This window comes from Schistocerca cancellata, chromosome 1, assembly GCF_023864275.1.
Source record: "Schistocerca cancellata isolate TAMUIC-IGC-003103 chromosome 1, iqSchCanc2.1, whole genome shotgun sequence".
Lineage (NCBI taxonomy): Eukaryota > Metazoa > Arthropoda > Insecta > Orthoptera > Acrididae > Schistocerca > Schistocerca cancellata.
This window is the reverse complement of record NC_064626.1, coordinates 988,811,102-988,830,382: the sequence shown is the minus strand read 5'-3', so window position 1 is coordinate 988,830,382 and position 19,281 is coordinate 988,811,102.

Genomic DNA, 19,281 nt, shown 5'->3' with positions numbered 1-19,281 from the left:
GAATCGTCGTCACACGTTGTTGGATATTTTGAATCATTACAGGGAAAGAGACCTGATGCCATCAATACGATCAGGAGATCAAGCAAAGGTGTTCATCGTCTTCCCCGCCTCCAAAAAGAAGTCGGCTGTCAAAATCCAAGATTAAGACAATATTAACGCCTTTCTCCACAGTTATGGCTTGATCCATCATGAATTTCTACCCTGGAATAGAGGGAAAGGCGATGAACACCATGTCACTGACTTTCGCTTTGTCTCTGGATTGTACTGGTAGCATCAGATCTCATCTCTTGTAATGATGCGGTTACCCAACAACGCGTGTCCAAGATGCTTTGAGCGATTCCACGAGTAGCTGACAGATTCCAACAGCTTTACAACCGAAGTCAGAAGTTTATTGTAGCTAATGGTGACTTCTTTGAAAGCGAGTAAAAGTATTTTGTTTGGAACTCATATTTCCTTTATTTTCTGAGATCATTCAGCGAACTTTAGGGGAGCACCTAGTATGATGTTCGTGGTACTCCAGACCACGGTCACATAAAACGAGGCAGTAGCCTATGCGCAGGTGTTACAGAGATGTTCGCAGAACTTAAACGGGAATCCCTGGGAAATGGACATAATCCTTACTGTAACTCTTCAGGCTTCCCCGGCGATCTAATGACATCTTGGGTTGTCGGGTGTTCTGCCGGATATCAGCGTCGTACTTGCACTATATTTCGGTCACGTAGCTCGAGACCTTCATCAGGTGCGACCTGAGACTGCTCCTCGAGTTTATAAAGGATGGGGCCCCTCCACGCCCACACCAACGTGGTGACCAAACCAAAAGTTCTACTGTCACCTCCGTAAACATGTTAGTTTTTGAATCAGGCGTCACAGGATGCAGGCTGTGATGTTATCCATGCGTCTGGGTAAGATTACTCATTAACATGGTCCATCAGGAGATAGAAGTGGTCGAAAACGATTGAAGGGTAGCGGTTGTAAGGGAAGAGGAAAAAAAGTGCCAAGGCCAGCGCCAAGGGAAAAAAACCTCTGCGACAGTAGGACGAGTAGTAAGGGCAGTAGCGGCTTGCTAGCTGCGACAGAGCATGCAAGGTGAGGGACGGTTAGCGTGAGGTATCGTGCAACGTTACCTATGTACTGCGTGGTCGATAGCTGGGTCAGTCCGGTTGCTGCGGCTGGGCTCGCTTGTAGTCTCCTGGGCCGGCCGCAGTGGCTTCCTCCCTGTAACATAAAAGTTCGGCGCAGCAACGCATGCGCTGCTGTTAGGTCCTCTGCTGCGCCTTGTCGTCAGTGACTAGGTGCAGCTTCATCAGGCTGGTGCAGAACGGCGGCGATCGGCTGCCGTTCAGCGTCCTCCTCTACTGCACGGCGCAGCCCTTCTGCGCTGAAGCTTGGATCAGCTCCACTTTCTCAGCGAGCTGCGCCGCTTCAGCGTCGGAGAAATGTATGCCGTTCGCTCTCGCTGTCGCGATGATGGACGCTCCCGTAGCGGTCGGCGTCGCCACCGGTCCCGCTGGGGCGGCGGTTGTCTTCTTTGCGCCTCTCACCTGCGGTGTTGCTGGGACAACCGGTGGGATAGGCGCGCGAACGCCCTTCTGCGAGGTCGCAGGAGGAGTGTTCGCAGGTACGACTGCGCTGAGGCCTTGGACGAAGACTGCACGCAGCTGCCTCAGGGCCTCTTCCTTCTCTGCAGCCACGGCGGCTGCGAAGGCAGCCCTCTCCGCCGCCATGACGGCTTTGAGGGCTGCTGTGGCCTCCTTCACGGCGAGCTGCGTCCTGGCTGCCCGTTTCCGAGCGGTCGTCCCTGCCCCTGGCAGGTGGATCTGCTACTGCGCCGTCCCTCAGCTGCGCCGGGCTGTTCTGCGCCCTACGCCGTTTCCGACGTCGTCTTCGCTTCTGCCGCTGCGTCGGTACGGCCGCGGCCGCCTCGCCGCCCCCGGCACGGTTGCGGCTTGAGAAGGCTGCACAACCGCGCCAGCTGGCGACGTGCGGGCCGCCACACCGGACACACGTCGGTAGAACGTTGCTGCCGCGGTCGCAGGTGCGGCTGTCGTGCTCGCCTGAGCACTTGACGCACCGCGCCGCGTTGCGGCAATACTTCGCAACATGGCCCTCGCCCTGGCACCTGAAGCACTGGGGCAGAGGGTCCGGACCTGGTCCAGTATTTATGCCTATGGCCTTCCCCCTCCACCAACGGCTACAGGCGCTTCCTCTGTGGTCCGCGCCCAGTCTCTGCGACCTGCTGGAGCGTTGCTGCTCCGTTTTTCGCCTGCTGCGGCTCTGGATGTTCCCTCTGCGGTCCGCGCCCACCAGTCCCACTTCTGGGTGTTCCATCTTCGGTCTGGTGCGCCTGGCAGTCCGTCAGGGGCTCGTTTACCATCTCCATGTCTCTGGTTCTTATGCTTGTGTAGTGTTGCAGCTGGCCCCGTTGCTCCTTTAACAATTCCAGAGCCGGATCCCAGGCTCTGCTTAGCTGGTACCCTGTGTCACGATTCATAAGATCGTCAGCCATTTTAATTTCTATCGATTCTGTTATAACACTGTCCCAAAATCTGGGTGTTTGTGCTAGAATCTTGGTATCCTCATACTTCATGGCATGATCCAGTTCTAGACAGTGTTCAGCAATGGCTGACTTAGTCACCTGTCTTAATCTAGTGTGCCTCTGATGTTCTTTGCACCTGATCTCCACAGTTCTTGTCGTCTGGCCAATGTAGGACATGCCACATTGACAAGGTATATTGTAAATCCCTGGTTTTCGTAACCCCAGGTCGTCTTTGACACTCCCCAGCAGTCCCCCAATCTTGTTGGATGGACAGAAAACACACTTGATATTGTGTTTACGGAGGATCCTACTGATTCTGGCAGAAATAGAGCCAGCATAGGGCAGATATGCCACCTTCTTTGCTTCATCTTGGTCTTCTTCAGGAACCTGTGGTATAGTGGCTGGTCGGAGTGCCCTCTCAATTTGTCTGTCCGTGTATCCATTCCTGGAGAAAACTGTTTTGAGACGTTCTATCTCTATGGGTAGATTCTCTTGGTCTGACAGGCCACGTGCTCTGTGGACCAAAGTCTTCAGAACCCCATTCTTCTGTGCAGGGTGGTGACAACTGCTGGCCTGCAGATATAAATCAGTGTGTGTTGGTTTTCGGTACACACTGTGGCCAATTGATCCATCTGCTTTCCTCTGGACTAGTACATCCGGAAATGGCAGCTGGCCATTCTTCTCCAGTTCCATTGTGAACTTGATATTTGGGTGGCATGAGTTAAGATGTTCAAGAAACTCATTGAGCCTGTCCATCCCATGTGGCCAGATCACGAAGGTGTCATCCACACACCTACAGAAGCATGTGGGTTTAAATGTGGCTGTCTCCAATGCCCTCTCCTCAAAACTCTCCATAAACATGTTGGCAACCACAGGGGACAGTGGGCTGCCCATAGCTACACCTTCAGTTTGCTCGTAATATTGGTTTCTGTACAGGAAATACGTGGATGTCAGTGTATGACTGAACAGGTCCAACAGAGCACCGTCAAATTTCTCTGCAATCAGCTCTAGTGAGTCCTTCAGTGGGACCCTGGTGAACAGCGATACCACATCAAAACTAACCATGATGTCCGAATCTGTGATGTGCAGTTGCTTGAGGCGTTGCAGGAAATCTTCTGAGTTGCGGATGTGGTGAATACATTTCCCCACATATGGAGACAGGAGACCTTTTAAGTACTTGGCTGTTGTGTACGTAGGTGCCCCAATATTACTGACAATAGGACGTAGGGGCACGCCCTCCTTGTGTATTTTAGGCAGACCATACAGTCTGATATATTGATAATATTAGTACGGTGACCCCTTCGCCATGCACTGTACAGTCGCTTGTGGAGTATTTGTATGGATATAGACCACCACCTGAAAAACATTTAAGTACTGCACCACATTAGCTTTCGTTGGGTAACAAATGCCTCAGTGTCACTACAAACGTAGTATTTACCAGCAATATGGCATAGACACCCTGTGAGAGATAATGAAATCAAGTTCTCAAAAGGCTGGAGTCGGCAACACTATGAGAATTGGCAATACTGTACCCATGAGATAGTTTGGAATTCTGCTCCCGTAAATAATTACTTAAATAAGAGATTAGAAGATACTTTTAAATGTGTCTTTGGCTATAAAAGTAAGTGTAACTACCTTAGTGTAAGTATTAGTGTCGTGTGAAAAAAGGTAAAAATATGTCAAACGTGTATTTCCTTATAGTGCCTGTAATTTTAGACTTAAATTTAAGGGCGAGAATCGTACGAGAAGAATAACAAAAATTTCTTTTTTATTGGTTTCACTGTATCTAGTGTTAAAAGCAACCAACCAAGTGGGGTAACTGTAACTGTTGTCACATATGAGTTAAACAGGGAATGTTCTGCGAAGATCGTAGGTTAAAGTCTCACTGGGGAAGGGAATGGGATGACCAGTGGGCATCTTTAATGGGATTGTACGGTATGCCAGAAAGACCGGAAAATCGAGGAACAGAAGGAGAAGATCTTTACCCTTCAGGCAGAGTTGGAAATCACAAAATTTAAATTATTGCTGTTGAAGGGGGAAAAAAAGGAGTGCTGGGAAATGTGGCAAGCAAAGAGCAAACAGGGGCAAATTTTGTTTGCAAATTCGAAATATTTGTCAGGAAACGAAGAGTTTGGCTGCTAGGCAGCAGTCATTTGAGGGTTGTAGGCCAGCAGTTACAGGAAAAACTTTCTGTAGAGTACCAGGTCACAAGTTTTGCGAAACCAAGTGCTAGTCGTAGCCAGGTAACAGAAAACTTAAAACAAATGTGTAAGGATTTCAACAACGAGAAACAGTAAGGATTTCAAGAAAGAAAATTTGAAAAGAATAACAAAAATTTTCTTTTCATTTGTTTCATTGTATCATCTTGTAGTTGTGGTTGCTGGAAACAGCCTGGCTAAAAAGGAAAAATTCAGTGTTAGAGGTGATCTGTACAAACGAAGGTGCAAGCATACGGAATAGGTTCCCAGGTATGTGATGGCTCGAAGACTTCCCCCGTAACAGGATCCAGTATGTTGTCCATGTTGGGTGTTCGTCAGAGGCAAGGGTATCGTCAGAAGTACGCCAAGGATTGTGATAGGACCGCTGTACATAAACGATCTGGCGGACAGGGCAAGCAGCAGGACCGCTGTTATCTTCTATATGTATAAACGATCTGACGGACAGGGTAAACAGCAGTCTGCGGCTGTTTGTTGATGATGCTGTGGTTTATGGGAATGTGTTGTCGTTGAGTGACTATAGGATACAAGATTACTTAGACAAAATTTCTGGTTGGTGTGATGAATGGCAGCTAGAACTAAATGTAGAAAAATCTAAGTTAATGCACATGAGTAGCAAAAAATCCATGTTCGGGTACAGCAATAGTAGTGTGCTGCCTGATGCGGTCACGTCGATTAAGTACCTAGGCGTAACGCTGCAAAGCAGTATGAAATGGATGAGCATGTAAGGATTGTAGTAATGAAGGCGAATGGTCGACTTCTGTTTATTGGCATGATTTCAGGGAAGCTTTGTTCACCTGTAAAGGAGACCGCATAATGCGATCCCTTGTTGAGTACTGCTTGAGTGTTTGGGATCCGTACCAGGTCGGATTAAAGGAAAACATCGAAGCAGTTCAGGCGCGGGTTACTACTTTTGCTACCGGTAGGTTCGAACAACACAAGGGTTTCTGAGATGTTTCGGGAACTCAAATGGGAATCACTGGAGGGAATGTGGCGTTCTTTTCGAGGAGCGCTATTGAGAAAAATTAGAGAACCAGCATTTGAGGCAAACTGCAGAGCGACTCTACTGCCATCAACATACACTGTGTGTAACGACCGTCATAATAAGAAAAATTAGGGCTTGTTCGGAGCTATATAGACAGTCTTTTTCCCCTCCCTCTATTTGTAAGTGGAACAGGAAAGGTAATAACTAGTAATAATAAATGGTACCTTCTGCCACGCATCATACGGAGGCTGGCGGAGTACGTATGTAGTTGTAGATGTTGAACGCAAATGTGCATTTTATGGAGGTTATGTAGGGCCATGAGCAGCCCTGGATAAATTCTGCTGTAATGTGAGTAAATATGGAACTGAGAGGGCTCTTTCAGATACATCCAGAATCCCACATTGGTGCGGTTCAGTTGTTGCTAAAGGAGTATGAGGATATACCCCTCATGACCTACACACAATCAGGAGGGTTAAGGATGGTTAGCAGATCTACTAGCAGAAAACATGAGGCGGGTCAGCATGTTGCCAAGGTTGTTTCGATTACACCGCTGAGGTTTCGCTGGAAAGCTCTAACACGTCCTTCATACAGCCCAGATCTTTCTCCATGCAATGTCCATATTTTTGGAAACCTGGAGAGAGACATTCATGACCATCAATTAGAGAAGAGGTGGTACAATCATGATTCCGTAGGCATGCATAAACATTTTTCCATTAAGGCATTGGCCATCTCGTCTCACAATGGGATAACTGTATTAATAGTAATGGTGATTATTTTTTTTCCTTTTGTTCCGTTTTCATCTGAATGTCCCTTATTCAGTTTAACATGGAGTGCGAAGCACGTGTCGTTTCTTGCGACTGTTCACATCATTGAGAGGTGAATGCTAAGTTAAAACGCAGTCTGAAAATTCCGTGGCCCGATCGGGATTCGATTTCGCATCCTTTCTGTTTCCGGGTAAGCGCTTTACCGTTTCTTTTCTTTGTCATGTCTCTTTATATCTGTTTAGTCGTCGTTGTTCGTCAGTGGTTGTGGGCAGATGTCGCATAACGTCTTTTAACTTCTGTCGATGAGAACTACACTTCACTAGACCGCCAGGCCCAACACCCATTTAAATGGGAACACAGCTTTATACGAGCTATTTAACCCGAAACGATCCAACGTCCTTCTGAAGTGTTTGTCATTACTCCTAAAACACTTTGAAAAGATGCGGTGGCGTGGTCAAGATACACACAGCTTTTTGTGATAATGTGACTTACGAGAACAGAATGGAAAGTGGCCACGGGTGAAGCTGAACATAAAAAAAACAGTATCATAAATTCAAATTTACTGTCTAATCTCAAATAAATGTCTTTGAAATATGAGCGCCTGCTGCCATAAATTCCTTGCTCTGAACTGGAAGCGAAGTCCTATTACGAACCTATTTATTATTATTTTTTGTCATTTAGGTAATCAAAATCTTAATTTACACTGTAGTGTAACATTCTGAATTAAAAGTTCCATTTCTGTTGTTTTCGTCTAAATGATGTACTTATATTTCTTGTTTGATGTCTGCTTCGCCTTATATTGTTTTCCTTGCAAGGTAAGAGGAGCGTTGAATTTCGTAACTTCCCTTAAACTAAGTGATGTTCGGTACTGTGTACATACTAAAGACAAACTCCGTTTATGTTATGTTAGTTCACAAGAATAGATATCAAAAAATCAATCCTCCAAATATCAAGGGGTAGGTGGGGGAAGGGGGGTGGGTACTTCATGCCCACCTTTCGAAAATGTTGTAATCGAGTCACGCACTCCATATTATAAAATTTTGAAAAAAATATTGTTTTTAATAATTTATTATACCAGGTTCCATAACTGTTTTGAATTTTTCAGTGAAACATAGGCGAACGAAACAATATAAACATTAACAGTAAATGTGATATTTCACAAAAAATGTCATTTATATTTTCAAGTTCGGGTTCCTCCTTACACATGTATCTATATTTCAAAAAATATGTTGTATAAAACTTAACAATAATTAACAATATCTGTATTGACAAAGTGCCTATTGGCTCCTGTCTCGGGTTCTTCGGCCGACGTTTATCTAATGATTTTACTGACGTTTCGCCAGCACGAGTGGCTGGCATTGTCAAAGCTTCACCCTCCATTGCCGGAGTTCACCACCGATAATGAAGGGTGAAGCTTTGACAATGCCAGCCACTCGTGCTGGCGAAATGTCAGTAAAATCATTAGATGAACGTCGGCCGAAGAACCCGAGACAGGAGCCAATAGGCAGTTTGTCAACAAGTGGCCACGAAAGCCTTAACAATTTTGTAATATCTGTATCTTTTCAAAATTTTTTGTAGTGGTCATAAAGTAGCCCTCCTCTAGTTGTACACGTTACGGAACATGCGTTGGTACTCCAAAGTTTGTGCTAAAAGATATTTTAAGGTTCAGAATCGATTTAAAAAGGAAGTCGTTAGTAAACGTTTTTTATTCTTTTTTGTTGGGCGTAAAGTATCCTCCTCTCCCCCTTGGTAGTACGCATTATGAAAAATACGTTGGTACTGCTAGAGTTAAGCAAGAAGCTTAAACGGTTATCATACGTGTAGACTATAGTTATACAGAAAAGAAATTGGGGGCTTATATTACGTTGTACACGAAATCCTGGTGAAGTTTTCCAGTGACAGACATAAGTTAATGATTGCCCATAATTGCGACACATTATATTCATTTAGCTGCCTCAGTTTGGATAAAAGTTACTAGGGTGGATCATGGGGAAGGGGGCGATAGTGTTGAGAAGAAAACGTCGTGAAGTGTGAATTTATTCGGCAGGATAAACCTAACAGGGCGAGTTGGTATGTCGTCTGAGAATCTATAGAAACCTCCTGGAAACCTTGGTTGGTACAGGAAAGATTAGAGCTATTGGGGTCGGTTACTGTGACAACATCGTATCCATCAAACTCATGTACTCAAAGTATTTGTCCGTGTAGCTATTTGTGTGTGTCGCAGTGTAAAATAGACGGTTTACTCAATGTGTAATAAAGTATACTTGCCTTCTCGCGCTGGGCCACTTTACTCCAATACATTCCATTCATCTAGAGTTAATCAAAGCTCATAGTTGGCAGGCTGTGTTTTGGAGTATCGACTGATGAACACCGTCCACAGGTTCCGGGACTTTTGGGCAACCACGTGAGGATGCGGCTACGCGGCGGTTGCTCCCCCCTGGCAGGTGGCGCTGTGTTGGTTTTGCGCCAGCTCCCTGGCTTGTTCCCTCAGGTAGCGGCGGCACCTGTTGCAGGCAACGCGCTCCGCCCTCGCTGGCCATTCATCAAGCGCGGCGCCCGCCCCTAGCGCTCGCAAAGCATCCCTGTGACCCTGTGAGATGCCGCGGGAGCCAATCATTCCCGAGCGACTGCAAGTAGCTGACAAACGTACATCGCGAATATTTTCATAATGACAAGAAATTAATATCACACATGGCATTTTGTTATAATTCCAATTGTAGTACCGTTATTTAGGGGATATGAGTGGTTTTATTTTAATTTAATGACACCAGTTATTGTAAATGAATAAATTACATTACACAACAGGTAGCGAAAATTAAACACAGCTTCGTACAACTTTCTGGTAGCTAAGAGGAAATACGACCTGTGTTACATCCTTGGCGACGCTGTCGAGATTGTAAGCAGTAGTAAATAAACGAAAATATAATTCTATATAATTCTACCGGAAGGCCGCGCCCGACTTCTGCAACATCGTACAGGGGACTTTCACTAGATGTCGTTAGTGATTGACTGTTGCGTACTGAAAAGGTCGCGCAGATACATTGATCTGTGGATTGGAGTAATTTGAGGAGATTGTTTTCAGAATTGCAGCTACTTGCTTCCTCACCCTATCACGAAATGATAGGCGAAGTGGGCAGTGGCAGAATAATTTTTAAGTCGTTGATGCTAGATCATGATAGATGCAGGGAGCAATCAAATAGCAAACTCTGAGCAAATGTTCCAAGTGCTAGCCGACTACTGCAGCTAGCTAGCTGCTAGTGTTCCCATAGATCTTTAGACCTGAGAAAGGGCTTCTGGGACAAATTACGTCCTCTTTAAAACACTTCCCGTTCCTGTCGCACAAGTAGGTTCAAACTATTCTGCCGAAATACTGAATTCGCTCTTCCGAAGTTGTTTCACCGCCGAAGATAGCGACACTGTCCCTCCTTTCAACCGTCGTGCGAACGTCGGAATGGCAGATATTGAGATAACCGATCGCGGAATTGAAAAGCAGCTACAATCGTTTGGTAGTGGAAAGGCTTCAGGACCAGATGAGATACCTATAAGATTCTGTAGAGATTATGCGAAAGAAGTTGCTCCCCTTCTAGCAATAATTTATCGTAGATCGCTTGAGCAACGAAAGGTAGCTAAAGACTAGAAAAAAGCGCAGGGCATCCCTGTTTTTAAGAAAGGCCGTAACATAGATTCACACAATTATAGGCCTATATCGTTGACGACAATCTGTCATGGAACATGTTTTATGCTAATGAATTAATCTCCTCTATAAAAATAAATATGGATTCCGTAAACAGAGATCCTGCGAAACTCAGCTCGCTGTATTCCTCCATGAGATCCGTAGCCCAATGGACAACGGCGCTTAGGTTGAGGTCGTGTTCCTTGACTTCAGTAAGGCATTTTGACACCGTCCCGCACTGCCGTTTAATGAAGAAAATACGAGCTTACTGAGTCCCGGAGCAGAGCTGCGATTGGATTCAAGATTTTCTTGCGATAGAACTCAACACGTCGCTCTTAATGGAACTAAATCGACAGATGTAAAGGTAATATCCGGAGTACCACAGGGAAGTGTGATAGGACCGTTGCTGTTTACAATATATATAAATGATCTAATAGAAAGAGTTGTATGCTCTTCAAGGCTATTCGCAGATGATGCAATTTTTATACCAAAGTAGCAACGCCAGAAGATAGTAAGAATTAGCAGAATGACCTGCAGAGAATTGATGGCAGTTGACCCTGAACGTAAATAAATGTAACATGCTGCGCATATATTGGAAAAGAAATCCACTACTGTTCAGCTACAATATTCATGACATCCAGCTGGAGACAGCGTGTGCTGTAAAATATCTAGGCGTAACTTTCCAGTGGGACCTTAAGCGGAATGACCATATAAAACAGATAGTGGGAAAAGCAGACACCAAACTCAGATTCGTCGGAAGAATCTTAAGGAAATGTAACTCATCCACGAAAAAAGTGGCTTGTAAGGCGCCTGTTCGCCCGATTCATGAGTATTGTTCATCTATCTGGGATTCCTGTCGGGCAGGACTGATAGAGGGGATAGAGAAGATCGAACGAAGAGCGGCGCGTTTCGTCACAGGATCGTTTAGCTGGCGAGACAGCGTTACGGAGATGCTAAACAAACTCCACTGGCACACGTTACAAGAGAGGCGTTGTGCATCACGGAGCGATTGAAGTTTCGGGACAGCGCTTTTCAGGAGAAGCCAGACAACATACTACTTGCCCCCACATACATGTCGCGTATTGACTAGGAGGAGAAAATTCGAAAAATTGGAGCCAATACAGAGGCTTACCGCCAATCATTCTTCCCACGCACTATTCGCGAGTGGAACAGGATTGGAGGGATCAGATAGTGGTACCAAAAGTAGGCTCCGCCACATACAATTAGGTGGCTTGCTGAGTATGATGTAGATGTAGATGAATCACTACTAAATGCCTTATTATGGTGTAATGATGTAAACGTCTGATGTAAATATTCCTGAACGTGTAGGAGGGCGATGTCTTGGCCCATAAACTTCAACGCCGAGTCTCACCGAATACATATATACGGACTCCTAAACTAACCACGGAAGAATGATAGTATTAGTGACGGTCGTGTCAAAGATATACACTAGTCACACCGTTCTCTCTTCATTTTCCTTCAGCCAGTTCAGGGCGGTAACATGCATTATTTAGCACCCCGTTTCCAGTCTGGTAAATTATTGAAAAACACAGAGAACAGTCATCCCACATACATATCCTTTATTGACTATGAGAAGACTTTTTATTAAGTTAACACAGTTAAATTATGGGAAATTTTAGAAAAGAATGGTACACCCCCATTGTATTTCAAAGTATGTATATGCACAACAAAATCAGAGTACAAAAACAAAATATGTTTGCAAGAAACGTCTGTCAAGGAGTGAGGCAGGGGTGTTCTTTGCCGCCCACATTGTTAAATATATACATAGACGATGTCATAGAGACATGGCAGAATGAAGTAGTACACCATTATGAACTTTATAATAAAATTATAAATACAATCATGTTTGCAGGTGATCAAATAATCTTAGCAGAGGCAGAAGACATATTACAGAGACCAGTTTCGTCCAATGTACATGGTAGTGAATGATTATAATATGACAATATCTAAAGGTAAAACTAAGATAATGTCGTTCCATGGTAAGGAACATTTAAGAGCAAAAATAAATACTTTTTTTATACCTGGAATGTGAGGCCTCATATCACACACGATGATCAATAATAAAAATTCCAAAAATGCCAGTAGTTGTTAGAAACTATAAGCCGTACTCTCCTCAAGGAAATTAGAAAAGAGATTGTACTAAAATTCTGTAATGTGATGGCAGTCCCAGTTCTAATGTATAGCTCAGAGACTGGACTCTAATCGCCAGTCAAAGGAGGAGCACTGAGCAGCAGAGCTGAGACTCTTAAGTCCTCTAACTGGTTAAAAGCTTACAGATCTGATAAAAAATGGTGAAGTAAGGTATGGGTCTCAAAAGCATACTTCAGAAAATAGATGAGTATAAAAAGAAATAACATGAACACATTGAACGCATGTCAGAAGAACGAATACCTAAATTAATATACAAATAAAAGCAACAAAGGACAAAGAATGCAGGGCGTCCTAAAAAGAGATGGAAAGATCAGTGATATTCTACTTGAAATTGGAACAGGTAAGGATGCCTAAACCAAAATTGGATTTGATGGTGATGGTGATGTTTCAATTAGTCCAGAAAATTAAGAAGGTACTGCTGGCGGTATGACACATACTCTGTCCTCTTAATATGGCGTAAGCTTCACCGGAGATACCTTTCATATCATAGTTAAGGGATTCAGGGAACAGTTAAAAATTTGATTTGGTGAAGTACAGCCCCACGAAAAGGATCAGCCCTAATTTTGAATGAATTTTGTCTATGGAGCCATATGTTGTAGGTTTTGCTACGGGTGAGGCTGTATCTTTACACGTACTATAAAACGAACAATTCATACTTCACTGTACGAAAAGTTCAGTTCGAAAATAATGCGGCTAGGATAAAGAGAACGTTTATACATCCAAGTAGTAATCAGCACCACTCCCAATAAGCGAGCACAGTATGTCGCCAATAACTCAATGTACAGATAGCGAGTGCTCGATTATTTTGCGACTCTTTCTACGTTTTAGGAAAACCACTTGCTTGAATACAGGATACGGTGGCAAGTTTGTGTGATGAGTCCAGCGACTGGGTCCCCAGCAATGTTACCTTGAGGGGTGGCACACTGGTAAAACGTTATAGTCGGAGACGGCAGTTCGAGACCCCATCTAACTACCCAAACAAAAACCCCCATGCTTTCCGTAATTTTTTGTCGGCAGATGCGGGCATGGCTCCTGTAAAAAGAACACAGCCGATTTCTTTCTCAGTTCTAGACTACTTTTCGTCCTTTAAGCACTAGTCGACGAGATGTTAAATCCTGCTCTTCCTTCCTTTACGAGACCTACTACATTAACAACCACGGTGAAATTTCGTCAGGTAGTGACGTAAAAATTTTCACACGGGAGAGTATCCTTGGCGAGAAGATGTTAGAATATATATAAGATGGGAAGATGGGGTTAACTACATTCGTACCACAACGAAAATGCACAGTTTAATGACGGTAGTGAGACACGCATAAAAATAATAGTGACACAATACAAAATTACGCTAGTATAGAGTCCGACACAATTTCTGAGGCAGAAACCCGATCATAGGGGAAATGATGCAGATAGGAGTTGTTTCCCGATAAAAAGTGAAAACAATAATTAAATACATGCATACAGAAACGCGAGACCCATGGCAGAAAAAAAAATGTAATGGACTGCTTTCAAATTAGTCTGAAACGCTACGGCACTGAGGTGCAAAACAAAAGCTACAGCTGTTACTCGGAAAAGAATGCCCAATTTTTTCTGAGACTAATGTTTATTTGGTTCAGCTATGCTTTTAATACTCTGCAAGGTCTACATGAAAGTGAAGTGGTATGTATGCCCAAAAATTCACGCTTTACGTCTATTGTAATTGACAGTTTCAAACAGATTTGCAGAATAGATCAATGTAATATGACGTCACTGAACACTAAAAGACAGCTGGATAACGAAGAGAAACTTACAGAATCAGATAGCCTATCTACAGAAAAGGTATAAAGCTGTAAATGTGTTGTGGATACTGCAGCGAGGAGATAACATTCTACTAGTTGGAGCACGGAATACCAGACTTCTGAACGTGATAGAAAAGCTAGCGAATTTGAAAAGGGAGATGTTAAGACTCATTCTACATATACGGGGAGTCAGTGAAGTAAAATGGGAAGCAGACAAGGATTTCTGATCAGACTAATATAGAACAATATCATTATCAGCATAAAATGGTTTAACGGGAGTAGGATTCTTTAGGAATAGAAAATCAACGCTGACAACCATAGTTCAGGTATATATGACACGTCGCAAGCAGAAGATGACGAAGTAGAGAACGTATACCAGGATACTGAATGGGTAATCCGGTATGTAAATGGAAATGAAAATCTAATAATCATGGGGAATTGGAACACGGTTGTAGGAGAAGGAACAAAATAAAGGGTTATGGGGATGTATGAGCTTCAAAGTAAGAATCAGAGAGGAGAGATACTATCTGAGTTCTGCAATAAATTTCAGATGACAGTAGCGAATACTCTGTTCAAGAATCGCAAGAGGTGAAACTGTACTTGGAAAAGACCCAGAGACATGAGAAGGTTCCAGCTGAATTACATCACAATTTACTAATGGTTAATAGTACATTGAAGTGAAAGAGAATCTTCCGGAAGAATCAGTGTGGAAGGAAGTCGAATACTGGAGTGCTGAGGTATGACGAGACGCGTTTGAAATTCGCTAAGGCTGTAGATACTGCGATAAGGAATACCACAGTAGGCAGTTCAATTAAGAGGATTGGACATCTCTTAAAACGGAGGTCACAGATGTTGAACAGACAGAAACAGGTACAAGGAAGGTAACTGCGAAGAAACCTTGAGTAACAAAAGAAATACTTAACTGATCGAGAAAAGAAGGAAGTATAAAGATGTTCATGGAAGTAAAGGTATGCAGCAAAATAAATAACATGAATGAGTGAAATAAATAGGAAGTGCAGGTTTGCCAAGGCGAAATGGATGAAGGAAAATTGTGAAGAAATCGAAAAAGAAACGATCGTGTTAAGGAGTGACTCAGTACATAGAAAATAAGTCGGTGGAATTGAAAGGAAGAATGGTAACAGCAAGAATGAAATTGGAATTTCACTGTCGAAAGCAGAAGAAACAGCGGATAGGTGGAAAAAGAGTATTAAAGGCCTCTACGACTTGGAGAACTTGTCTGATGACTTGATAGAAGAAGAAATTGGAGTCGATAAGGAAGGCATAGGGGATCCAGTATTAAAGTCAGAATTTGAAAGAGCTCCGGAAGAATCGAGATCAAATAATGCAAACGGAATAGATAGCATTCCATCGGAATTTATAAACGATTACTCAAGTTGGTGAGCAGAATCTGCTAGACTGGCGATGTTCTATCAGACTTCCGGGAAAATATCATTCACACAACTCCTAAAATGGCGAGAGCAGATAAGTATGAAAACTGTCTCACAATCAGTTTAACGGCTCATGCATGCAAGCTGCTGACAAGAATAACATACAGAAGATTGGAAAAGAAAATTGAGAATCTGTTAGATGACGATCAGTTTCTCTGTAGGAAAGGCGAAGGCTGCGGAGAGGCAATTCTGACCCTGCGTTTGATAACTGAAGCAACAGTTAAGAAAAATAAAGACAAAAACATAGGATTTGTCGATTTGGAAAAAGTGTTTGACAATGTGAAATGCTGCAAGATGTTCGAAATTCTGAATAAAATAGGTGTAAGTTACAAAGAAGGACGGGCGATGTACAACGTGTACAAGAACCAATAGGAAACAATGAAACTGGAAGACCAAGAACGAAGCGCACAGATTAAAAAGATTGTAAGACAGGGATACAGTCACTCACCACTACTGTTCAATCTGCCCATCGAAGAAGCAATGGTGGAAATAAAAGAACGTTCAAGAGTGGGATTAAAACTCATGGTGAAGGGATATCAATAAGATTCGCTGATGACGTTACCGTCCTCAGTGGAAGTGAAGAAGAATTACATGACCTACTGAATGAAATGAAAAGTCTCATGAGTACAAATGTGGGTCGAGAGGAAACACGAAAAAGATGAAAGAAAAAGGTAATAGCAGAAATGAGAATAGCGAGAAACTTAATTGGTGGTCACGATGTAGATGAAATTAAGGAAATCTGTTACCTAGAGGGACGAAGTAAGGAGGAGATAATAAGCAGACTAGCTCAAGCAAAGACAGGATTATTGGCTAAGAGCAGTCTGCTCGTATCAAACGTAGTCCTTAACTAGAGGAAGAAATTTCTGAGATCGTACATTTGCAGCATATTTTTGTATGTTAGTGATTCGTGGACAGTGGGAAAACCGGAACAGAAGAGAATCGAAGCGTTTGTGAATTGGTGCTACAGAAGAATGTCAAAAATTAGGTGGACTGATAAGGCAAGGATTGAGAAGGTTCTTCGCAGAATCGGCGGAAAAAGAAGGAACGTAAGGAAAACACTGACAAGAAGAAGAGAATAGAATGATGAGACATGGAACCGCAGAGGGTAAAAACTGTACGGGAAGACAGAAACTGAAATATATCCAGTAAGTAAATGAGGACATAGGGTGCAAGTGCTAGATTGAGATGAAGAGGTTGGCACAGGAGAGAAACACTTGGCGGGCCGCTTCGAACCGTCCGAGATGAATTGTCGACGCGGACGTCTCTTGTTTTCAGCCGGCTACGTATTGATGTACTAAAAATTATAACTACAGTCGGCGTTCCGGACAAGTGACGCGATAAAGCAAGTACACTGACGAAAAAATTGCCAACACCCAGACATAATTATACAGATTAATGCAATTTCGGGAACACATTTCTCTAGGTAATATACGTAACTGATTAACACTGCAAGACCACTGGTTAATGTAAGCGCGAGAAATCTATTGTAAATGTGAAACTCTCGTACATTAATAACTGCTGTAACCGCCATAACATTTAATGCAAGCATGTAAACGTGAATGCATTGCTTCGTACAGGTGGCGAAGTTTGTGGGGCTGGAGTTCCATGCCTGCTGCAATTGGTCGGTCAATGTAGGGACGCTTAAGGCTGGTTGTGGATGATGCTGGGGGTGTCGTCCGATGATGTCCCATACGTTCACGACTGGAGATAGATCTAGCAGGCCGGGCAACAAGGCGACACTCTGTAGAGCTTATTGGGTTACAACAGCGGTGTGTGGGTGTGCGTCATCATGTTAGAAAATACCCCCCGGGAATGCTGTTCATGGATCACCTGGATGACGTACAAATTTACAGACAGGGTGCGTGGGATAACCACGAGAGTGCTCCTGCTATCATACGAAATCGCACCCAGGCCATAACCCCAGGTGTAGGTCCAGTGTGTCTAGATCACAGACGGGTCGGTTGCAGGCCTTCAACTAGCCTCCTCCTAATCAACACACGGCCATCACTGGCACCGATTCAGAATCGGTTTTCGTAAGAAAACACAACGGACCTCCACTTCGTCCTCCAATGAGCTCTCACTCGACACCACTGAAGTCGCAAACGGCGGTCGTTTTGGAGTCTGTGGGATGCGCGGTACAGAGCGTCGGACTCGGAGCTGTCCTTGAAGTAACTGACTTTTAACAGTAAGTTGTGTCACTCTGTTACCAACTGCCACTCGAATTGCTGCTACAGACGCAGTACGAAGTGCCAAAGCCTTATATCGAACATGATGGTCCTCCCCCTCAGTAATGCCACGTGGCCGGCCGGAGCCCGGTTTTCTTGCGACTGTACCTTCCCGTGACTACCGCTGCCAGCAGTCACGTAGATTGCCTACGTTCCTGCCAAGTCTTTCTTCAGTGTCATGGAAGGAACTTTCAGCTTTTTGTAGGTCTGTCACACGACCTCGTTTAAACTCAGTGAGCTTCTGATAACGGAGTCTTAAAGGTACTCTTGACTAACATCAACTATGTCCAGCCTCAACGGTAACTAACGCTCATGACCATTACAGCGCGCATTTGAAGAAAATCTGATTTACAACCTCACAGTGGCCACGTTTATACGACTGGAGCGAAATCTGAATAGACGCCATCTCCCAGACGTAGAACCACGCCTACCAGCATTCGTTTATCTCTCACGACTTCTTCTTGCTGCTGAGATTTTTCGGGAAAGAGACGAATGGGGAATCATTCTAGCGACGATAGGGGACGCAAATGGGAAAATTCACTGACGTCATCGTCGGGTACAAAGGGAATTTGCTGTTGTCCGGCCCCTGGGAACGAACATTTCGGAAAAGACGAAGCTGGTCGGGTGTTCGCATGATACTGTCGTGAGCATCTGTAGAAAGTGATTCGAGGACGGTGAAACCACGAGTAGGCAACAAAGTGTGTAGAATCTATGAGATTTGTATGGAGGACATTAACCTGGGATTCCATGCGACCAATGCCAATAGCTGGAGGCACCATGACAGCTGAAGGCTACGTGAACATTATGCGAATCGACTGCATTGCTCCGTGCCTGCATCTTACAGCCGTATAGCTGTCCTTGGCAAAAGACCAGAACTGTGCTACATTAGTCTGAGTCCGATGGAAGACATATTTATTAAACATTATCGGGCGCTAGCTCGACGCACTTAAGCCACTGGCCCGCATTTAACAGGAAGTGCGACACCTGTGCACAGGCGTCTGGTGCCACATACCTCCGGAAACCTACCAAGGAGGAATCCAAGCTAAGCAAAATCACTATTGTGTTACATTCCATAGGTGGGCCAACACCATTAAGAATCTGACCACAGTTTCAGTTCATTATTGCATATATCCATGTCAGTCTTATTTCCCAAAAGAAACGAGTAGTGTGAGATAAGAACCACGAATACAAATACATTGACACATTGGTTTATCATTAATGTACGTGGCAAACTAATTAGAAAATTACTGACTGCGACACGAGCGAATCGCTGAATACCTAGTCCAGGCACTAGAATAGGGGTATTCCTGTATCTGAATATTGAAGAGAGTAGAGTGGAGTTACCGGCAGTGATACTGTTTTCGATCCATTGTAAGGAAAAATAACACACTGCCTGTTGCCTTTGAGTCCACATGTAAACCAGTGGTTTTTCCCACGCTAAACCCTTGTCCGGTGTCCATCATTAAATAAATACACCGTGGAATACC